The following is a 6,000-nucleotide window of genomic DNA, read 5'->3' as shown; positions in this document are numbered from 1 at the left end:
ACTGAATAAGGCCGATTGGGAACAATTCCAAAAAAGATGCTCTGAGTATATCACAGAAAATATCCTCCATGAACAGAACCCAGCTGATACCTTTGCTAGCAAGCTACTAAGTATAGCCAGGAAAGTTGTACCCCTAACCTCTGCAGATCCAAAACGGCCTAGCAAACCATGGTTTGATACAGCTTGCAAAAGTGCTATTGGTGATAGGAAAAAACGACTGGCTGCATTTATAAAGAATCCTTCCCAGGAAAACCTAAAGCTATTCAGGATAGCTAGAGCAAAGGCTAGACAAACCATACGGTCAGCCAAAAGGAATTCCTGGAGAAGTTTTGTCGGCAGTCTGGATGCCAAAACTTCTGCTAGAGCTTTTTGGAAGGCAGTAAGGCGAATCAAAGGGAAAGAATCAAATGCAATAGGGCATTTGAAAAACCAAGGACGAACTGTCACGTCCCCCAGAGAAATAGCTGACTGCCTTGCATCCTCAATAGCAGAAAAATCATCCACTGCACACTACACGCCAGAGTTCCAAAAAGTCAAAACCAGGGAGGAAAGACACCCCATTGATTTCAGGTCAGAGAACAATGAAGACTACAACAAACCGTTCTCGCTTGAGGAACTGAGGGAATCGCTGGACAAGTCACATGACACAGCGCCTGGAGAAGACGAAATCCATTACCAGTTCCTCAAGCACCTTACCGAACTATCATTGGCAGTCCTGCTCGGGGTCTATAACTGTGTGTGGCAAACAGGCGCTTTCCCAAACAGCTGGAGGAAAGCCACAGTTATACCGATACCTAAACCGGGAAGAGACGGCTCTGACCCAGCTAACTATCGACCAATAGCACTAACAAGCTGCATCTGCAAAACCATGGAAAGAATGATTAACAGTAGGCTGGTCTGGTACCTGGAAAGGAATAAAGTGATCTCAAACTACCAGTGCGGATTCCGGCAGGGGCGGACAACAACTGACCACCTGGTAAGGCTGGAAGCTTATATTAGAAATGCATTACTCAGAAGAGAACATCTAGTAGCTGTATTCTTCGATATAGAAAAGGCCTATGACACAACCTGGAAACATGGCATTCTACGTGACCTGGCGCTTATGGGGCTTAAGGGACACCTCCCCCGTTTTGTGGAGGAATTTCTGAAAGATCGAAAATTTCAGGTTCGAGTGGGCAACTCCGCTTCTGACACTCATGACCAGGAAATGGGTGTACCCCAGGGCAGCATTCTGTCAGTCACCCTGTTCAACATTAAAATAAATAGCATCATAAATGCGCTGTCCCCTGGCATAGAGTGCTCTTTGTATGTTAATGACTTTGTCATTCTTACTTATGGGAAAAACATGAACACCTTAGAAAGAAAATTACAGTTATGTTTAAACAAAATTCAGGGTTGGGCAAACTATAACGGTTTCAAATTCTCAGACTCCAAAACAGTTAGTATGCATTTTTGTAATCTAAGGGGACTCCACCCAGACCCTGAACTATTTATACACAAAAAGAAGATCCCTGTCGTGAAAACTACAAAATTTTTAGGCCTCTCCTTAGATTCCAAATTTAATTTTCTCCCCCACATTAAGGAACTTAAGAAGAAATGCCAAAAGTCATTAAACATACTAAGAGTACTCAGCCATACGGACTGGGGAGCTGACAGAGATACCTTGCTGCTGCTCTATCGGAGTCTAATTCGATCCAAGCTAGACTACGGATCCATAATATATGGAGCAGCAAGGAAGTCGTACCTAAAAATACTGGAACCAATACAAAATGCTGCCCTGCGTCTCTGTCTCGGCGCGTTTCGTACATCACCTATCCCAAGTCTCCATGTGGAGGCTGGAGAACTCCCCATGGATATAAGAATGAAAAAGCTTGCAATGCAGTATATAGTCAAGCTAAAATCCAACCCCACGAACCCTGCTTTTGACTCCATATTTAACCTCACAGAGGTACAGAGGTAGAATTATACAATCGAAGGCCTAACGTCATACAGCCGTTGGGCCTTCGAATGAGAGAACCCATCCAAAATTTAACCCCACCCATTGACCAAATCTCTAAAATAGAAACCCCTCAGAATCCTCCTTGGCTAATGAATAAACCCAAATTAAATTTATCCCTCCTTAATTTCAAAAAAGAAAATACAGACCCAAGCATACTACAAGTCCACTGCAGGAGAGCTACGGGGATTGTGGCACCATCTACACAGACGGATCCAAAATGGAGGGAAAGGTCGCGTGTGCCTGCTCCTTTCGGAACAAAACAATCTCCCGTAGACTCCCCGATGGCTGCTCCATCTTTACGGCCGAATTGCACGCAATATTGCTTACACTTATGGCCGTAAAAGCATCAGAAAGGAGTAAATTTATAATCTGCTCCGACTCCAAATCTGCATTGCAAGCTTTGGGGCGGATGAAGACTGACATCCCATTGGTACATAAGAGCCTGAAGCTGTTGGACCAAATAACAGCCGACCGTAGGCATGTCACCTTCATCTGGGTCCCCTCCCATGTTGGCATTGAGGGAAACGAAGCCGCAGACAGAGAAGCAAAGAGAGCCCTAAATCATGCGGTGTCAGGAACCCAAATTCCCTACTCGGACCTGAGACAAAGTATTGCCTCTGCCACCTATCGAGAGTGGCAGAACCGATGGGAGGCTGAGACTCACAGTAAACTCAGGCAGATTGTGGCGGATGTCAGGTGGCGGCCCACACCTAAGGGTCTGACAAGGCGTGGTAGCACAACCATGTCCAGACTTAGGATTGGCCACACCTACATCACGCACTCTTTTGTACTGAAGAGAGAGGAGCCCCCACTTTGCGAGTACTGTGACTCTCGCCTCACCGTGGAACATATCCTCGTTGATTGCCCCAGATACCAGGATGTCAGGGCGAAATATTTTAGAGCCACTAATCTAAAAACACTATTTAATAATGTCGACCCTGGGAAGGTACTGGGCTTTATTCGGGAAGTGGGGCTATCTACGAAGATGTGATTTCTGAATTTGTGAACATGCACTATTTACATTAGATTTTTACCAAATATTTAAATTTTTACTACCTTTACTATTTTAACTGTGAATAGACCTTGATTTTAATTATATGACTGTATAGAACCTGGCCCTTGTTGTTTAGAGAGAGAGTAGTCCTTAAGGGACTGCAGGCACGACATGGCCTAAATTGTGCCGATGTGCCTCAAATCAAAAATCAAATCATCTCCATAAAAGTAGGACCGCACCCCCACTCAAAGGGTTTAGATGGGAAGGGCAGTAGAGGTATTCGCTCCCCCCCCCCCCCACACCAATCGGCCAACAGATGAACAACATAATATAAAGACTGGTTAAAATAACACTAACAAGTTTTAATCATATAGATATTTAATTGATTCTGTTAGCAAGCTGTAATTTCTACAAATAAATAGGAACACCCCTCCCACTCGAAAATTTATGGTGGGGGGGGGGGGCGGATTGATGTCTTCGCCCCCTCCTGACCCTACCAAATCGGCCAACATACTAGAAAAGGGGGGGGGGCGAAATAATCTAAAAATATGTTGAAATATAAATAATTAGTATATATTATTAACATAAGTATTAAATTCGTATACAAATTGTCGGCTGAGTGGGGGGGGGGGGGGGCGATCGCTCCTACCGCCCCCCCCCCCCTGGATCCGCCAGTGATAGGAACATGTAACAATATTATAATACGTGTTAAGGTAAAAAAAAAGCATAATGACAATCAATGGGCCCCTTTAAAGAGAAAAAAAAATATATTTTTCAACTGTCTGTCCCCAAAAGCTGTCTGAACGACCTAAACTCGAACTCAAGAGCGAAATACCTTCTCAACCTTCTCAAGTCAATACACTAACAGTTTGTTCTGATAAATTATCTCATTAAACAATTACTTTGCTAACATGTAGTTAAATATTTATCGTAAGGCGTTAAATCAGGGGCCTGAGCAAAAGAGTTAAGGCATAAACACAACACTGACGTTGCCCCTTTCCAATTTTGCAAACTGGTGCAGAGAAAGGGATAGATCGTAAAGTATTAGAAAAGCTAAAGTATTAATGTCACTAAAAAAAAACAATTGGCGAAAATATTATTTTGAATCATAGAGATTTATTATTGTTCATCTAGATCTATTACACATATTATTATATGACTAATTGATACAATTACACTTTGAATAGGCTTTTAAAAAAATAATTTCATAAATTTCTTGTTTTCATTAGAAATCTAATAAAGAGAATAAAAAAGTGTATGAGACTAAAGATGAAACTATAAAAAAAAAGTTTAGGCGTGTTTTCCTTTGTCCTCGGCACCTTGTTTTCCTTTGTTCTCGGCACCTTGTTTTCCTTTGTCCTCGGCACCTTGTTTTCCTTTGTCCTCGGCACCTTGTTTTCCTTTGTCTTCGGCGCCTTGTTTTCCTTTGTCCTCAATTTCAATATTAGTTGGTGTTTCAATTATCTCAACGGCTGTAATGAGATAAATGGCCGAAATAGATAAATATATAAAATGAGTTTATAAATTGCATCATTCAGTGTATACTAAAGTAATTCTTAAATATGTACTGCTAAACTAGACGTGTTCAAGTGTACAAATTAAGTCGGGAGAATTTTTAAAACTGCCTAATTAAATTTGAATCCAGTTCCTTAAGCATAATGTAACGAATGTATGTATAAGTTGTACTTGATGCATTTATAGTAAATTTCTACAGTACTTTGATAATCCTAGATGCTTAACGAAATTGAATTGTGAATTACTGACACGAGCTCTATGACAAAAGACATACACCACGTCACGAGATAATATAACAATAGCCAACAGGAACAATGTACAGTAACTAAGTTCCCTTGAGATATAATAGAATAACGAATACAGAATGGGCGAAAGTCAAGTCCATAAATAAACAGATGTTATCTCCTCAAGAGCATAGCAGTAGTAACTGTCCTAAAAGTCTACAATAATAATCTCTTACCCAATGCGTATGACGTCACTAGAAAATGTTGCGTTCAAAGTCCGTCTCCTAAACTAAACTAAGTGTCTAACAATAAACATGTAGATTGTAATTTACTCAAGAAAGTAAACCATGTGTAGGGTTGATTGCTGCTGAAGTTGGTGGTAATTTTTTTGTTTACACGGAGTTTGATAAAAAAAGAAGTAAAAACGTACTTTTGGTATATATATATATATATATATATATATATATATATATATATAGATATAGATATAGATATAGATATAGATATAGATATAGATAGATAGATAGATAGATAGATAGATAGATAGATAGATAGATAGATAGATAGATGGATAGACAGACAGACAGACAGATAGATAGATAGATAGATAGATAGATAGATAGATAGATAGATAGATAGATAGATAGATAGATAGATAGATAGATAGATAGATAGATAGATAGATAGATAGATAGATAGATAGATATATGCGTCAGTAAGCAGTTGCGAAAATCCGAAATTGCCCAATTCATCATATTCTAAATGGACATTACAAGCGAACATTTACTTTGATAAATGGTCAACCATTTCGCAAATTCTACAGCTAGTTCGCAAACATATGTCAAGAGAAGGTCTGGCTAAATCGTTTGGAACTATCAAGTGTATATTAAGTGACTGTTTGTGTGATTTCTTTTATGACTACTTTAATAATAATAACATGCGTGTGAGGGGACGGCCGTTTCCTGTACTTATAGTGTAACTCTGTGGGAGGGTCTTCACAACTTCACAATGAAGCCTGTCTTAATCCTGTCCACGTGCAATGTTTGTTCTCCATGACATAGCGTGGTTATTTACTGGCAAACCTATTCGTTCACAAATCAGCTTAACCTACTTCTCTTTCAATGGAGACGCCACGCCAAGAAGACGGGACCTCTTCCTTTAAAAAATTGTGCATAATTACAAATAAAATACTTTTTTTTATTTAATTATCTTCGCTGACCTGCAAAGTATGATATTAAATAAAATTCATCTAGACCTCATGCATTAAA

Source organism: Biomphalaria glabrata, chromosome 14 (genome assembly GCF_947242115.1).
Source record: "Biomphalaria glabrata chromosome 14, xgBioGlab47.1, whole genome shotgun sequence".
Classification (NCBI taxonomy): domain Eukaryota; kingdom Metazoa; phylum Mollusca; class Gastropoda; family Planorbidae; genus Biomphalaria; species Biomphalaria glabrata.
This window is presented reverse-complemented; position numbering follows the sequence as displayed.